Source organism: Macrotis lagotis, chromosome 7 (assembly GCF_037893015.1).
Source record: "Macrotis lagotis isolate mMagLag1 chromosome 7, bilby.v1.9.chrom.fasta, whole genome shotgun sequence".
NCBI classification, from domain to species: Eukaryota; Metazoa; Chordata; class Mammalia; order Peramelemorphia; family Peramelidae; genus Macrotis; species Macrotis lagotis.
The window spans coordinates 132,270,233-132,288,443 of NC_133664.1; the positions used below are offsets into that span (position 1 = coordinate 132,270,233).

At 34.7% G+C, this 18,211-nt stretch overlaps 1 protein-coding gene across 3 annotated transcripts in view; it reads right to left on the minus strand.

The window, feature by feature from the left end:
• Nucleotides 1-18,211, minus strand: part of LOC141493833 (A-type voltage-gated potassium channel KCND2-like) — a 190,855-nt gene that overhangs the window by 11,194 nt on the left and 161,450 nt on the right. The gene's annotated exons all lie outside the window — the stretch shown is intronic.

Genomic DNA, 18,211 nt, shown 5'->3' on the forward strand with positions numbered 1-18,211 from the left:
AATGTGTTGAGGGAGAAATCATATCCTTAAAGAAAAAAATAAAATATAAGAGATAGTAAAATTACATAGTAAGATAATGTTTTTTTTTTCTAAATTAAAAATAATAGCCTTTGGTCTTTGTTCAAACTCTACAATTCTTTCTCTGGATACAGATAGTATTCTCCATCACAGATACCCTGAAATTGTCCCTGATTGTTGGACTGATGGAATGAGCAAGTTCATTAAGATTTATTATCAACTCATGTTGCTGTTGTGGTATACAATGAAGAACTGGTACTGTTTAAAAATATTTTTATATTCTAATTGAATTTTTTCTAATCTGTTGATCTCTTTTCCTTTGTTATTGTTTTTTGCTACAGGTGTAGTCCATTAAAAACAAGTGAACAAATAATTTCTAGGTTTGAAAGTCTTGTTTTTCATTATTCAATAAGTTCCACAGAAATACACCCTCTTTCTGTCTGGTATCTGCCTCTTCTCACCTGACCCTTCCTGAAATCCCTTTATAGTTGGATCTTCTTTCCCTTTAGGTTAGAAACTTACAATATTCTGGTTGGTTGGCGCCTTCTTGCCTACAATCTTAAAAATGTAGATCTAACTGAATCAGCAGTAGGACATTTTCTTTTTCATTTTCTTTTCTTCTTTTTGGATTTTTTAGGACTTTTTTCTATAAAATATCTAAAATTGTCCTGATCATATTAATGAGCTGCCCTGAAGAATGAAAGAACTTGTGGACCCAGGAGTTCTAAGCAAAGCAGGAATATCTAGACCTTGGGCCAGAAGGGGTTGCCAAGGCAACCACAGTAGGAAATTCAATAAATTTAGGACCATTTTAGAGATGATTAATTAAATTTTTGACCTATTATAGCAGGCTATAGCAGGCTAATTTTTAAGTTGATAACTGACAGAAAAAAGTTCTCTATCCCTGTTAAAACATCACGTTCCAGAAGCATCCTGTTTCAAGAACACTATGGACTCCCTTTTTCTGCTACGGCCTGAAGACTATTGTTCCTCAAGATCCTTAGTAATACCTCTGGTAGAACCCCTCTTGGTTCAGCTATGAAGGTGTCATTTCTGATCTGGTATGAGGGAATTTGCCAGTCAGATAATGTGCTTGATACAAGAAATAAGAAGAAAGAGAACTATTTTTGGCCTTAAGGAGTTTTCTAGGGAGGCAAAGGATAGATTTATGGAAACAAAATAAATTTGTTTTGGGGGAAACTAATAGGATCAGAAAAACCCTGACATAGAAGGAGTGCATTCTAAGTATGGGGTACAGTCTATGCACAGGCCCAAAGTCAGGGGATGGAGTATCACATGCAGAAATATCAGATGTTGCTCCACTTTCTCTGGAGGGAAGAAGTTGCTGTTCTTGAACCTTTCCCTTGTTACATCTTCCTTTTTCCTGTTCCTTTGGGTGACTCCAGTTAAACTTGAGAAAGTAACTGTCACTTAAATATTCAAATAGGAGGGCTCCATTAATGTCATCATTGGTCTCATCTAATTCTTTTTTTTTTAGATTTTTTTTTTCTTTTTGCAAGGCAATGGAGTTAAATGGCTTTCCCAAGGCCACACAGCTAGGTCATTAAGTGTCTGAGGCCAGATTTCAACTCAGGTACTCAGGTACTCCTGACTCCAAGGCCAGTGCTCTATCCACTGCACCACCTCTGCCCCAGTCTCATCTAATTCTTATATGAAACACTTTTAATTCCAATTCTGGATCCTCAAAAAAAGATACAATCATAAAATATAGAGAAAAGAAATCAGTATTGTGATGCATATATATTTTTGCTTATTTCAGTGACAATATCTAACTGAAAATGATAAGTATCCCAGTGTCCCAGGATCAACGATCACTTTAAAAGTTCTGCCATTTAAACAAATGTACAATCGATCAATGGCCACAAAAAGACTTAAGAGTTTTTGGTACCAAAGAAATGTAGATCTTTAATCTCTGCTGGTCAAAGAGAAGTGTTTCACTGTATATTCTCTATTTAAACTGGTCATACTAGATTACCAAATGGTATTCATTGCCTCTCCACCTACTTTTATTGTTAATCTACCCACTTTAGCAGAATTGGGCAGACTGGTATTGGGTTTGAGCAACTGGGTGACTCAGTGGATAGAGTATTGACCTTGGAGACAGGAAGATAGGAGTTCAAATACAGCCTCAGACCACTGACAATGGCTGTGTGTGACCTTGGGCAAGTCACTTAATCCTATTTCCCTCTCTTCCAGGGCATCTCCAGTCATTCTGATCCATATCTGGCCATTGGACTGGCCATGACTCCAGAGGAGAAAGTGAGACTAGTGACTTAGCACAGCTTTTCTTCTCTCAAATCCAAATCATGTTCTTGTCATGGTATTGATTTCCTGATGTTAATGTCTTTGAGAATGAAGGATAAACATCAGCACCTGTTTTAGCTGTGAACATTGACCAATATAACTGGGCACCTGCAGATTCAGGGGTCATTTTGTGCTATGGAGACACTTTGTGATAGGATAAAACTCATAATCTTCACATCACTGACAAGGACATTTTCATTCAGAAATTCAATCATCTTTACATTGCTCAATCCTTCTGTGTATTAAATTCAAGAAGTAAGACATTTTTCTTGTGTTATTTTGGTTTAATTTCTTTTTTTTATGAAGAGCAAAGTAAACCTATAAAGAGAAGTCCTATGTTTTATATTTAGAGAGGTTTTTGCATGGATAATCTTTTTTTCAGAGAAAGAGGAAGGAAATATAACATAGTAGATAGTATGCTAGTCCAGAAAACTAGATTCAAATTCTGATTCTCATACTCATTAGCAGTATGAATGTGTGCAATTCATTCTCTAAACCTTTGCTCCTCTGTAAGAGTTAAGGTAATAGAGAGGCTCAAAGGAGATAAAACATGTAAATTACTTTAAAAGCCTTAAAGTATTATATAAATGTGTAATATTTTTTTTTAATTCTGTGAAAGCTTAGAGCTGTCATTTGGACAAACAAAAGCAGTAGCAACAACCAAAGCTATATACATGATAGTTGTTCTTTTTTTTAATAAGAGAACCACTTTATTGCATTGGAAAGAGTTCTGAATTTGAAGTCAAAGACTTCAAATTTGGCTTTAAATTCAGATTCAAACTGTCCTGGTCTGTGGCAAGTTACAAAGTCACTTTTTGAGCCTCAGTCCTCATCTGTAAAACGAAGGGCATGAATTAGATGAGCTCTAAGGTCTATTTCAGTTTTAAAATCTATGATCTCATGAAAGAATGGTGCCAGTTGATGGAAGCAAGATTCCTAGAGAGCATTGCATTAGTGATGATACTTATCAGTGTGATATGAATTCTATTTCAGGTGAGAAGTCAAAGTGTTTGGAGAAGATTATTTGGGACAATAATTTCCTCCTAATTTTCTCTTTTCCAACCTCAGACTAAATACCACATTAACTAATGATCTTATTCCCATGATGCTGGGATGCTTTGAGGATGCATATAAAACTTCAAAAGCTGCTGGAATGACATTTTACTTTGTCTTCTTCTTCCCTATCTTTCAAAGATTTACCTTCATGAAAGCTATGACTATAGATTAAAAAGAACTATTGACTGAGTTCATGTTTTTCAGGAATGACAATTTAATACTTTCTATTCATTTTTATGACTTTAAGAAACTTAAATGTTCACTTTTTTCTAAAAATTGTTGACATTGTTCAAATTTTCTTACTCACATTTTGATAACTATACAAAAATTTACTATTTCAAAGCCAATCATTGCAAACAAGTAGATAATACATTATTGACTATAAGCAGATAATAAGGGACAGTGGTAAAGTGGATAGATTGCTGGAACTGAGGCCAGGAAGTTTCATTTTTTTATGAATTCAAATCTGGTCTCAGACAATTGCTAGCTGTGTGACCCTGGGCAAGACACTTAAACCTGTTTTACTCAGTTCATCTGTAAGATGATCCAAAGAAGGAAGGATATGGGAAACCGCTTCATTATCTTTGCCAAGAAAACCCACAATGGGATAGTGAAGAGTCAGATATGATTAAAAACAACTGCACAACAAACATAATATAAAAGATGGATAAGCTGAAGTCCCAGATTTTTCATCCATGCCTTCTTTAAACCAAGGCAAATAATAAATTGCATGACAAAGAGAGTGAAATTACTTAAGAATGCATGAACAAACCAGGTCTGATAGCTCATGCCTGTGATCCCTACTCCTGGTCATATGAGAGTTCATAGATGGTGGTGGTGGTGGAAAATCATATTAAGTTCAGCAAGTCCCCAGGAGTGGATGGGAGTTGACAAGAAATGGTGAACCAATCCAAGATGGAAAAAGAACAAGTCAAAATTCCCACAAAAGTCAGTGAGGGATAGTTCTTTAAATTGCTGCTGTACTTCTAGTTATAAAAGATAGATAGACCAAGGTGCAAAGAAAAAGAAATATTATCTATTAAATAAACACCTGCATTATTACAGGTACTATAGTAGATAATGGAGATTCTTGAAAAAGAGAATAATGGATGTTCTCTAGAAGCTTATCTTCTATTTATATATGGATTTAATTCATAGAGAGACAGGCTTAGATTGGAAATTCATACCTAAAATGAATCTGGTCATCCTAGGAGTTATTAACTTTTTGCAATCATCACAATAATTATATTGCCTTTGCTTGGTTACTTTTAAATAATTTTGATTTTCTCTTTCTCTGATATACTCTTTCTCTCTCACTGTCTCTCTGTCCCTATCTCTGCCTCTGTTTCTCTGTCTCTCTCTATTTTTGTCCCTGTCTCTCTGTCTCTGTCTCTGTCTCTCTCTCTCTCACATTCTTTTTGAACTTAATAGCAGCACTGGGAAACATTGCTTTCCTTTATTAATGAGAAAAATAGCTTCACCCAAAGTACTGCCCAATACAGGAAAATTAAATATATTAATCACAAAGATAAGTTCATGTATTTGAAAGTAATCACTACCATAGGACTAGTTATAGACACAGATAGAAAAGTGCCAGTTGTTCTATAAGAAAATATCCATTTTAAATAATTATAAATAATATTTTAAAAAATAAACCACACTAATTTAAACCCATAATTTCTCCCTTCCTCTTCTACACATGACTATAATACTGTTAGGTAACAGGTTTTAATAGGTTTTGTAGAGTACCTTACCATATGGCTAATGAAGGCTAGCTACCTTTTATAGGCAAAGAATTATACTTTTTGGTCCAACTTGTAATGAAAGGAAATTATTTCACAAAAAAACTAAAGGATTTCATTAAATCCCTGCCCTACTCAGGCATATAATTTTGGTAGCATGGATTGTGAAAGTTAAAAGGAAAAACCAATCACTGGTTCAAGTTCAACCTCAACTATTTCTGAAGTGCCTACTATGTGCAAAGCAAGAACTTGCATGTGTTTATAGATTGAAAGTTTGAAAATTTTTTTAGAGATCACTTAGTCCAGGCATTTAATTCGATAGATGAGAAAACTGAGACCAGAGAGATTAAAACATTTCCCAGGGGGCAGCTAGGTCACACAGTAGATAGAGCACTGGCCCTGGAGTCAGGAGTACCTGAGTTCAAATCCAGATTCAGACATTTCATGATTGCCTAGTTGTGTGGCCTTGGGCAGGTCACTTAACCCCATTGCCTTGTTAAAAAAAAAATATTTCCCCAATGTTATACAGATAAGAGAAAGGGCTAACCTTGAAGTTAGGGAGAACAGGTTTCAAGCCCTACATATAACTAGTGGTGAACATGGGTAATTTCACTACTGAAGGCAACTGTTTAAGACTTTAAATTTCAAAGGAGGTGCTGAGTTGCATTAGTGACAGTAAGTTCTACTCTAGGAATTACCACACTGATGAAATTGCAGAATGGAAATGCCTCATAAGTCCTTGCCAGATGTAAAAGGCATTTTGCCAGGAGCTGAGGATAGGACACAGAAATTTTACAAAAATGAAGACTTCAAGAGGATGAGATTTTACTGAGAGAATATATCATATACATACATAAATAAATATAAGGTAATCATAAAAGAGTGAAAACACTAATAATTTTGAGGACCAGATGAGGCTTCTTTGAGGAGGTGACAATCCTAGCTGAACCTTGGGAGAGACCAAGGTACTCTAAGGAACAGAACAAAAGTGTCCATTTAAAGTGTGCAAATGATTATTATGCAAAAGTACCGGGGCGGAAGGGGGAAATGATGAGTTTAGGTAACTGTCCAGTTGGGAAAGAGATGGCAGAATGCATGATGGAAAAGGAGATATAGCATTATATAGTGGCTAAAACAGTATAAAACAAGAGCGAGGTTTAACTTCTCTGAATGTTTCCTATTTGTAAAATGGGGATATTAATTTTAATATATAAATTTGTAATGAGACTCAAATGAGATAATGTAGATTAAATACATTCTGTAATGTTAAAGTGCTTTATTAGTTATTAGTATTAAGAATTATTTATTGCTGATATTGTTGAGTTGTTTCAGCCCTATCTGACTCTTCAGGACCCAGGTTTTCTTGACAGAGATGGTGGAGTGTTTTGCCATTTCCTTCTCCAACTCATTTTACAAATGAGGAACTGCAGCAAACATGGTTAAAGTGACTTACCTAAGATCACATAGCTAATAAGTGTCTGAGGCCTGATTTGAACTCAGGTCTTCCTGACTCCCAACATGGCACTCTATCCACTATGGCACCTTACTGCTCCTTTAAATTCTGACTCATAACTTAAATGTCATTTTCAATTCTTCAGTCTCTCTCTTATGTCCTTATCTAATTAGTTCCCAAGTCCTATCAAAAGTACCTTCACAAAATCCCTTGTCTACCTCCTGCTCTCTCATCTGACACTATTACCACATTGATGTAGGCCCTTATCATTTCACACCTAGACTATTACAAGAACTTGTTTGTTGGCTTCCCTGCCCTAATTCTCTCCTTAATGCAGTTCATCCTTCACTCAGCTATTAAAATGATCCTGCTAAAAAGTACAGGTCTTACTGTATCACCCTCCTATTCAATAAAATCCAGTGTTTCCCTATTGCCTCTAGGATGAAATATAAAATCTGCTATCTTTTAAAGCCTAGTCTCTTACTACCTTTCAAATCTTCTTAAAATGCAGCTACGTCCACATACTCTTATGGACCAGTCTTCTTTGCTATTCCTCACATTAGACATCTATCTCCTGACTTTAGAACCCTTTACTGGCAATTATCTTCCATAATTATCCCATAACAGGTACTTCATATATATATATGTATATACATATATGTATATACATATATATATATTTTGCTTTATCTTGCAGCTATATGGGGGATTGAACAGAGGCAAGATAGATCAAAATCCCAGAGGACAAAGGAAGTTATCAAAGTAGCATAAGTGAGAGGTCATGAGACCTTTGAAGGGGGTAAAGGTCCTATGAGTGAAGAGGAGGAAGACTCAGGAAACTGAAGCTAGAATGGAGAAGACTCAACACCTGGTTGAACAAAAAAGATGAGGGAGAAAGAAGAATCAAGGATGATTCTAAAGTTTCAAACCTGGGTGATAGAAGCCGTTCTCTGATACAAAAGTGTTTTGTGAATAACAATGGATGTTGAAAATCAATTTATCTGATCCAATTGGATGGAGGTTACTTGAGAGCAGGCATAGTAGCATTTTATAAGTAATGTTCACTGAAATAAGGCATCTTATCAGTGTGCCTAGCAAATAATTGACACCGAATAAATGCTTATTGACTGAAAAATGGTTGGCAACACCTCATAAATCAAGTTTCCATTATTAAAAGTGGGATTTTTTGGGGGGTGAGGAAGGATCACATTATGTATACCAATACGAGGTCTTCATTATTATCCCACCTGTTCTGTGTGGGAAATGGACCAGAAGGATCAGGTAAGAGGCAGGGAACCTGTTAGTTGGGCAGCCTACAAAGCCCCACTCCTAGGGAAACTCTTAGCTCTAAAGAAAGACGCATCTAGAAGATGAGGAAACAGAAAAGGACACATGAGCATAGTGTATTTCCCTGAAAAAATAACTAGAATATAAGTCCCAGCATGATTTTTTCAGGATGCATGTAGTATAAGCCCTGCCCGCAAAATACTCCCTAGTTAAGACCGTCAGCCAGATGACTGCATTTAGTACATCCATTGTACAATACAATGTAAAATAATATCAATATATAATTAAAATAAAGAAATAATATTATTGACATTAATACTTAAAATAAATGATAATGTCAATTAAAATTAAATATTTGTAAATATCCGAGCTGGTGGACAAGAGATAAATGCCTATGTAAACATATGAAGTTAAAACTTATTACCTAATGAATGATTGGATTATAGACACAACTCATGAATAATATATACACTTAATAACATCTGGATGGAAAGAAAGCCCCATCTCTAAACATTACTAAGTCAAGAAAGTTAAGATTGAATGTGTTTCAGTCATTTATGTTCTTGAAACTTAAACAGCCAGGTGCACAAAAGCAGTTATGGGGAAGTAGGTCAATTCAATGCTTCCACTTGTTTTCTGAGATGGCCAAAGAGGTCTGCTAGCCTGGGATTCAGCTCACACTCACAGCACTAAGGACATGAACTTCCTTGCAGAGAGAATAGATCAAATAAAAATTTCTATAAGAATGGCTACTTATCACCAGAGATTCCCTAAAAATAAGTCCTAATGTGTCTTACAGAGCAAAAATTAAATATAAGATTCAGTCTTATTTTTGAAGAAATAATGGCAGTATGTAAAGAGCATAATTAGGATTGGTTCTAATCTTGAACTCCAAATCGTTTTTTGCAGGTGGTGAAAGACGGTGGAACAGTTCTTTAAAAAAATTAGTTTTGAATGCTCTAACACTATAGTTGAATGGAGAGAAGGTTGAAAATTAACTAAGGCAATTCAATCAAGGAGCTATTGAGAAGGCAAGTACTTCTGTAAGGGTAATTCCCTCAAATGTATTTGAGTCTACTAAATGAGGAATGTGGGAGATTACCGGACCATTTTATTGCCTAAGTCCCAATATGTTTTCATTGCCATTGAACAATAAAAGTCTCCAGGGACAGGCTTATAAGTAAGCAGGGTAAGAAAATACTTAGGTGTGATTGGAAAAATGCCAGGAAGGATTTGTAACCTAAATCTCTTCCATTGCTGATGTTTTAAATTCCACCACTGGAGAGCAATTTCTTGGGTTAAAGAATGTTTCAAAAAAATTGAACTGTAATAACATATTAATCAATGCCAGTTACTAGCTACTAGGTACTTAACACATCTTTGCTCCCATCCTTTTGTGCTCTTTGAAGCATGTAACGTAGGTGGTAAGAGTGAATAAAAGAAAGAATGAAGAAAAGGGTCTAAACAACTGTGTTCAAGTCTGGGAGAGTAGGTTGGTAAAATAGTGCAGAGGGATCTTGGGAATCAGGAGTATCATGAGTAGATTAGTACATCCATTGCACCACATGATATATAATAATATTAATATATAATTACTCTAAATAAATAATAATATTGACATTAATGTTAAAAATGAATGATAATATAAATTATAATTAATTGTAAATACCCAACCCAGGGGAAAATAAGGAAGTCTCCAAATAGGAACCAGAAAACAACCAAAGGCACCAAAGTCAATATGACTATTTTATCTATTTGTCTACCTACCTACTTTTTACCTATCTATCCATTCATCCATCTGTTGTTTATCTTTTATTTATCTACCTAACCTCCTATTATTTATCTATCTATCCATCTATCATCTATCTCCCTATTATCTATCTTTTATCTATTACCTGTCATTTATCAATCATCTGTTTACCTGTCTGTTTACCTGTCTATCTATTTGTCTATCTGTCTATCTGTCTATCTATCTATCTATCTATCTATCTATCTATCTATCTATCTATCTACAATTTTATGGAAGGCTTTCTCTTCAAAGTTTCTAAAATATCTTAGTTTGTCTAAAGATGGAAAATCTTTCTTTATTAATCAATAAAAATTTATTTAGTACCTACCATGTTCCTGGCACTGTGCTAAGAGCTAGGGGATACAAAAAGGGGCAAAAAACAGTCCCTGTATTCAAGGAACTTATTCTAAAGGAAGAGAAAAATTGCAAATATACACAGTATAATAAACAGGATAAAAAGGAAATAATAGATGGGAGGAAATAGAATTATGAGGGATTAGGGAAGGTTTCCAGTAAAAGATAAAATTTTAGTTGGGACTTAAAGGAACCAGAGAGATCAGCAGGTAGAGTAAAGGAGGGATAGTGTTCCAAGCATGGGGGAATAACTAGAGAAAATGCCCAGAGGTGAAAGGTGGAGTGCATTGTTTGAACTGTCAGGGGGCTAGTTGCTGGATTAGAGTATATTTTGGGGAGTCATGTGTAAGAAGACTAGGAAGGAAGGAGGAAGCTAGGTTATAAAGGGCATTGAATGTCAAAGAGAGGATTTTGTATTTGATACTGGAGGCAAGAGGGAGTCACTGGAGTTTATTGAACAAGAAAGTGACAAGGTTAGACTTGTATTTTAGGAAAATCACTTTAGTAGCTAATTGGAAGATGGATTGTAATAGAAAGAGAACTGAGGGAGTCAGACTTACTAGCTAGCTATTATAATAGTCCTGGCATGAGGTGACAAAGATCAGTATTGCCTAGTGATAGTGTCATAAAAGGAGGCATATTTGAGAACTATGGTGAAATCAATAGACTTGGTAACAAATTAAAAATTGTGGCAGGAGTGAAGAGAGTGGAGAGGCCAGGATAACTCCTAAACTGTGAGCCTGAGTGATTGAGAGGATGGTGTTGCCCTCTACTATATAGAGAAGGTAGGAGGAGGAGAGGGTTTTGGAGGAAAGAAAATGAGTTTTCTGGGGAAAATATGTTGAGATTAAGATATCTATTGGATACCTAGTTCAAAATGAGTTGGGGATGTGAGGTTGGAGTTCAACAGAGTATGGCATATTTAAGATTGGTAGATTTGAGAATCAGGGTGAAGAAGGAGATTGTGTAGAGGCACATGAGCAATAAGAGAAAAGGAAGAAAGGAGAAGGAACTCTTGTGAATGACTTCAAGTTTTTCAGTAAAATATGAGGGAAAGTTCTCAGTTGAGAAAATGGAGGAAGGTGAAGTTATTGGAGACTGAGGAGAGATGGAAAGGTTTGAAAGAAAAACTGGAGAATGGGATAATGAGTTGATCAAGGAAGTCTATAGTAAGATTTCTTAGTAGCAATGAGGGCCCAGTTGAGGTTGTGTAACAAATCTGTAGAGAATTCAGTTATAATGATGGCATGATTTTCTACATCTTCATTCAGCAGCATATATGTAAAAGTGAAGGGGGTGGGTACTAGGAATACAAGGTGGAGTGTTGACATAACAAGCTGTTGACATAATAAGGAAGCTAGGGATTCAAGAAAGGATAACTGTAGAGTTGAACTGGTTCACTAATGGGTTAAGATAGGGAAAAGAGGAGAGAGTGGTTAGTTCAGAAGAGATGATCTGGAAGATAATTGAGTAGTTGAGGAACAGAAGGTCATGGAGAGTATGGAAAAACAGGGAAAGGGAGAGGGAGAGTTGAAAAATCACAGATTTTTGGATAAAGAGATTTCAGAATTCTTGAAAATAAGGTGATTTATCTGTGAGTGATGGGAAGGTCAAATATAAGTGCATATTTGGAAACTCTTGGGGAATGAGTAGGGATGGGAAATGAGTGGTTAATATGTTTAAGGGAGAGTCAACATATATGCTGAAACCCCCTAGTATTTAGGGCAGGCCTTTGGGAGGAGAAAAATAAAATTATAAGCCAAACTCATTGAGAATGGCAGGTGAATGATCTAGGATCTGTAGAGAAGTACATAAATATCAAAAGAAGAGATGTTACTGAGTGAAGGAGGGAGGAGGAGAACCTGAAAGGGGAGGCAGTAAGCAGAAAGTAACCCCATCTTGATCAGTGACTTGAGAAGAATGGGTGACTAGGGAAGCTGGGTCTTCAGGGATGGGGAGAGGTTAATTTCAGCAATAGGTAGTAGTAGAAAGTCATGAGTAGCCACTGAGTAATAAACCTTGAAAATATTATTTAAGACTAGAAGATTAGACACAGATATTCTCATTTTCCACTATTCAAGAAATCATTAATGGACTATTTTAAAAAACCCTGTGAGTCTTTCCTTCTTTGCCAGCAATCTGAGAACTTTGCCTTGGGTAATGTGTGATTCGCCAATTGATGATAAAAGACAGATGGAAAAATGAGCTGATCACATATCTATTCCATAGCGATGACTATCATCTCTAGTAGAATGAAAACATTGCAAATAGAACATGGCCCATTATCAATCTTAAATCTTTTTTTATTTAATTAATTTATTTTTGAATTTTACAATTTTCTCCCTAATCTCCCTTCCCTCCTCCCACCCCCACAGAAGGCACTCTGTTAGTCTTTACATTGTTTCCATGGTATACATTGATCCAAACTGAATGTGATGAGAGAGAAATCATATCCTTAAGGGAAAAAAATAAAGTATAAGTGATAGCAAGATCACATAATAAGATAATATTTTTGTTTTTTTAAAATTAAAGGCAACAGTCTTTGTTCTTTGTTTAAACTCTACAATTCTTTCTCTGGATAGAGTATTCTCCATCTCAGGTGCCCCCAATTATGTGTGATTGTTGCACTGATAGAATGAGCAAGTCCTTTAAGATTGATCATCAAACCCGTGTTGCTGTCATGGTGTGCAGTGTTCTTGTGGTTCTGCTCATCTCACTCACCATCAATTCATGCAAATCCTTCCAGGCTTCCCTAAATTCCCATCCCTCCTGGTTTCTAATAGAACAATAATGTTCCATAACATACATATACCACAATTTGTTCAGCCATTCCCCAGTTGATGGCCATTTACTTGATTTCCAATTCTTTAACACCACAAACAGGGCTTCTGTGAATATTTTTGTACAAATGATGTTTTTACCCTTTTTATGATCTCTTCAGGGTACAGACCCAGTAGTAATATTGCTAGATCAAAGGGTATGCACATTTTTATTGCCCTTTGGGCATAATGCCAAATTGCTCTCCAGAAAGGTTGGATAAGTTCACAGCTCCACCAACAATGTATTAGTGTCCCAGATTTCCTACATCCCTTCCAACATTGATCATAGTCCTTTCTGGTCATATTGGCCAGACTGAGAGGTATGAGGTGGTATCTCAGAGATGCTTTAATTTGCATTTCTCCAATAATGATTTAGAGCAATTTTTCATATGACTATGGATTTCTTTGATTTCATTATCTGTAAATTGCCTTTGCATATCACTTGACCATTTGTAAATTGGGGAATGGCTTGTTTTCTTTTTTAAATTGACAGTTCTCTGTACATTTTAAAAATGAGTCCTTTGTCAGAAATACTAGTTGCAAAAATTGTCTTTACTACATTTACTACATTTCTTTTGATCTTGGTTACAGTGGTTTTGTCTGTGCAAAAGTCTTTTAATTTAATATAATCAAAATTATCTAGTTTGTTTATAATGATGTTCACCATCTCTTCCTTGGTCATAAACTGCTTCCCTTTCCTTAGATCTGACAGGTAAACTCTTCCTTGATCTCCTAGTTTGCTTATAATAATGTTTTTTATGTCTAAATCCTGTATTCATTTTGATCTTACCTTGGCATAGGGTGTGAGGTGTTGGTCTAATCCAAGTTTCTGCCATACTAACTTCCAATTTTCCCAACAGTTTTTATCAAAGAGAGAATTTCTATCCTCACAGCTGGACTCTTTGGGTTTAATCAAATAGCAGATTACTATAATCATTTCCTGCTATTGTGCCTAGTCTATTCCACTGATCCACCATTCTATTTCTTAGCCAATACTAGAAAGTTTTGATGACTGATGCTTTATAATATAATTTTAGATCTGGTAGGGATAAGTCACCTTCTTTTGCATTGTTTCATTAAATCCATGGAAATTAATGACTTTTTATTTCTCCATATGAATTTACTTATAATTTTTTCTAACACATTAAAATATATATTTTTTTGGAATTTTGATTGGTAGGGCACTAAATAAGTAGTTTAATTTAGGTAGAATTGTCATTTTTATTATATTAGCTCAACCTATCCATGATCAGTTGATATTTGCCCATTTATTTAAATCTGATTTTATTTGTGTGTATTTTGTAATTGTTTTCAAAAAGTTTCTGAATCTGCCTTGGCAGGTAGACTTCCAAGTATTTTATAATTATCCAAAGTTATCAAAGTAGAATGGGATTACTCTTTCTGCTATATCTTGATAGTCATATATAGAAATGTTGAGGATTTATGAGGATTTGTTTTATATACTGTGACTTTGATAAAGTTGCTAATTATTTCTAGTAGTTTTTTAGATTTTGGGGGGGATTCTCTAGATATACCATCATGTCATCTACAAAGAGTGAGAGTTTTTGCTCTTCCTTCCCAATTCTAATTCCTTCAATTACTTTTTCTTCTCTTATTGATGAGCTAACATTTCTAATACAATATTGAATATCAGTGGTGATAATGGGCATCCTTGTTTCACCCCAGGTCTTATTGGGAATGCTTATCCCCATTACATATAATGCTTGTTGATGGCTTCAGATAGATACTGCTTATCGTTCTAAGGAACAATCCATTTATTCCTATACTCTCTAGTGTTTTTTTTAAGAATGGGTGCTGTATTTTGTCAAAAGCTTTTTCAGCATCTATTGATATAATCATATGATTTCTTATAGATTTGTTATTGATATAATTAATTACACTAAGTTTTCCTAATATTGAACCAACCCTGCATTCCTGGGATAAATCCTACTTGGTCATAGTGTATTATTCTAGAGATAACTTGTAATCGTTTTGCTAAGATTTTATTTAAGAGTTTTGTATCTATATTCATCAGGGAGATAGGTCTATAATTTTCTTTCTCTTTTTTGACTCTCCTGGTTTGGGTATCAGCACCATATTGGTGTCATAAAAAGAGTAAGGCAGAGTTCTCTCTTTACTTATTTTTCCAAAGAGTTTATATAGAATTGGAACCAGTTGTTTCTTAAATGCTTGACAGAATTCACTTGTGAATCCATCTGGCCCTGGAGATTTTTTCTTAGGGAGTTCAATAATGGTTTGCTTAATTTCTTTTACTGAGATAGGGTTATTTAGGTATTTAATTTCCTCTTCATTTAAACTGGGGAACTTATATTTTGTAAATATTCATCCATTTCACTTAGATTATCAAATTTATTGGCATAAAGTGGGCAAAATAATTCCAAAAATATTACTTTAATTTTCTCCTTATTCTCCTTTTTCATTTATCATACTAGAATTTGGTTTTCTTCTTTTTTTAAATCAAATTAACCAGAGGTTTATCAATTTTATTGTATTTTTTCATAAAGTCAATTCTTGGTTTTATTTATTAGTTCAATAGTTTTCTTGCTTTTGATTTTATTTTATTTAAAAAATTTTTTTCTTTAAGATTTCTTTTTTGCTTTACAATCCGCCCCCCCTCAATCATCCTTCCCTCTTCGACCCCCACAGAAGGCAGTCTGTTAGTCTTTACATTGTTTCCATGGTATACATTGATCTAAATTGAATGTGATGGGAGAGAAGTCATATCCTTAAGGAAGAAAAATAAAGTATAAGAGATAGCAGAATTACATAATAAGATAATGCTTTTTTTCCTAAATTAAAGGTAATAGTCTTTGGTCTTTGTTCAAACTCCACAATTCTTTCTTTGGATACAGATGTTATTCTCCAATGCAGATATCCCAAAATTGTCCTTGATTGTTGGCTTTCAATTTTATTGATTTCTCCTTTAATTTTTAGTATTTCTAATTTGGTATTTAATTGTGGGGGTTTTTACTTTGTTCTTTCTCTAATTTTTTTAGTTGCATTTTTAGTTCATTGATTTCCTCTTTCTCTAATTTATTCATGTAAGCATTTAAACATATAATATATCTCCTGACAGCTCCCTTGGCTGTATCCCATAAGTTTTTATATGCTGTTTCATTATTGTCATTATCAAGGATGAAATCATTAATTCTTTCTATAATTTGCTGCTTGATCCATTCATGCTTTAAAATCAGCTTATTTAATTTCAATTAATTTTAGGTCTAATCCTCTCTGGCCCCATTACTGCATGTGACTATTATTACCACATGATCTGAGAAAGATGTATTCACTATTTCTGCCTTTCTACAATTGATTGTTAGGTTTTGTGATGGTGCCAGGTACTGTAGGAAAATCTATCCCTGTTCAGTTTCCTCCATAGGTCTATCATGTCTAGGTTTTCTAATGATCTATTTATCTCCTTAACTTCCTTCTTGTTTATTTTATGGTTATATTTATCTAAATCTGAGAATGGGAGGTTGAGGTCTCCCACCAATAGAGTTTTGCTGTCAATATCTTCCTATAATTCCTTCAACCTCTCCTCTAGTAATTTGGATGCTTTACCATTAGGTGCATACATATTTAGTATTGAAATTACTTTATTGTCTATGATACCTTTTAGGAGGACATAGCTTCCTTCCTTATCACTTTTAATGCTATTTTTACTGCTGCTTTATCTGAGATAAGGATTTCTACCCCTGTTTTTTTTTTCGCTTCAGCTGAAGCAAAATATATTTTGCTCCAATCTTTTACCTTTATTCTGTATGTATCTCTCTGCTTCAGATGAGTTTCTTGTAAGCAGCATATTGAAGGATTCTGGTTTTTAATCCACTCTGTTATTCACTTATGATTCAAGGGAGAGTTCACCCAATTCACATTCAAAGTTATAATTACTAACTCTTAATTGCCCACCATGCTATCTTCCCTCTGTTAATATTTTCCCCTTTTTTCCCTTTATCCATATTCCCCAGTATTTTGTTTCTGAATACCACCACCTTTAGTGTGTTTACACCCCTATATACAATCCCCTCCCCTTTCTTTCTCCTTTCCCTTTTCCCCTTTTTCCTTTCCTTGTTTCCATTAGTTCCCCTTTTCCTCTCTCCTCCCCTTTTCCCCTTTTTATATTTGAAAGATAAGATAAGTTTCTCAATTTAACTGTCAACTTTGAGCCAAATCTGATAAGAGTAAGATTCAGGCAGTTTTCACCTCTCCCTTTCTTCCCTTTTATTGCAATAGGTCCTTTGTACCTCTTAATGTAATGAGATTTACCCCATTCAATCTCCTAGATTCTCCTGTCTCTTTACTGTTCCCCCCCTTTTAAAGAGGTATTCTTTTTATATCCCTCTCTCTGAGTTACAGAGAAGTAATGAGTGTCCAAAACTTCTGACTAAGTATATTCTCTCTAAGAGTTACAAATCTTGAGAGTTATGAGAGTCTTTCTCCCAGGTAGGGATATAGCCAGTTTCATCTTATTGGATAGCAGTTTTTTTCTTTACCTTTTTAAAAATTTTTTCATGTGTCTCTTGAGTTTCCTGTTTGAAGTTAAAATTTTCTATTAAGCTCTGGTCTTTTCATCAGGAAAAGTTGGAAGTCTCATATTTCATTAAATTTCCCCAGGACAAAAGTCTCAGTTTTTGCTAGATAGTGAATTCTTTGCTGCATTCCAAGCTCCCTTGATTTTATGGAATATTGTATTCCAGGCCCTTCCATCTCTTAATATTGATGCATCCATGTCCTATGTAATGCTTACTTTGGCTCCTTGGTATCTCAATTGTTTCTTTCTGGCTGCTTGCAGGATTTTCTCTTTTTTTTGATGGTTCTGGAATTTGACCACAATATTCCTACATGTTTTCATTTTGGGATCCTTTTCAGAGGGGATCAATCTATTATTTCAATAACTATTTTTCCTCTGGTTCCATGGTATCAGGGAAATTTTCCATCACTAAATCCTGTAATATTAAGTCCAGGATTTTTTTCCTCTTCAATATTTTCAGGGAGCCCAGTTGTCTCTCTGGTTCTATTCTCAAGGTCAGTGGTTTTGTCCATGAGGTATTTTACATTTTCTTCCATTTTTTGATTCTGTTTAACAGATTCTTGTTGTCTCATGAAGTCATTAGTTTCCATTCTTTATTTTTTAGAGAAGAATTTTCTTCATTTACCTTTTGCAACTCCTTTTCCAATTGGTCAATTCTATTTTTGAAGGAGTTTTACATTTGACCAATTGAGGTTTTGACAGAATTATGTTCTTTTTGCCTTTATTCAATTGTATTTTCCATGGATTTGTTTTCTTGTTGCAAGGTGTTAATTTTCTCTCCCAAATTTTCCACTTGATTTTTTAAACTCCTTCCTG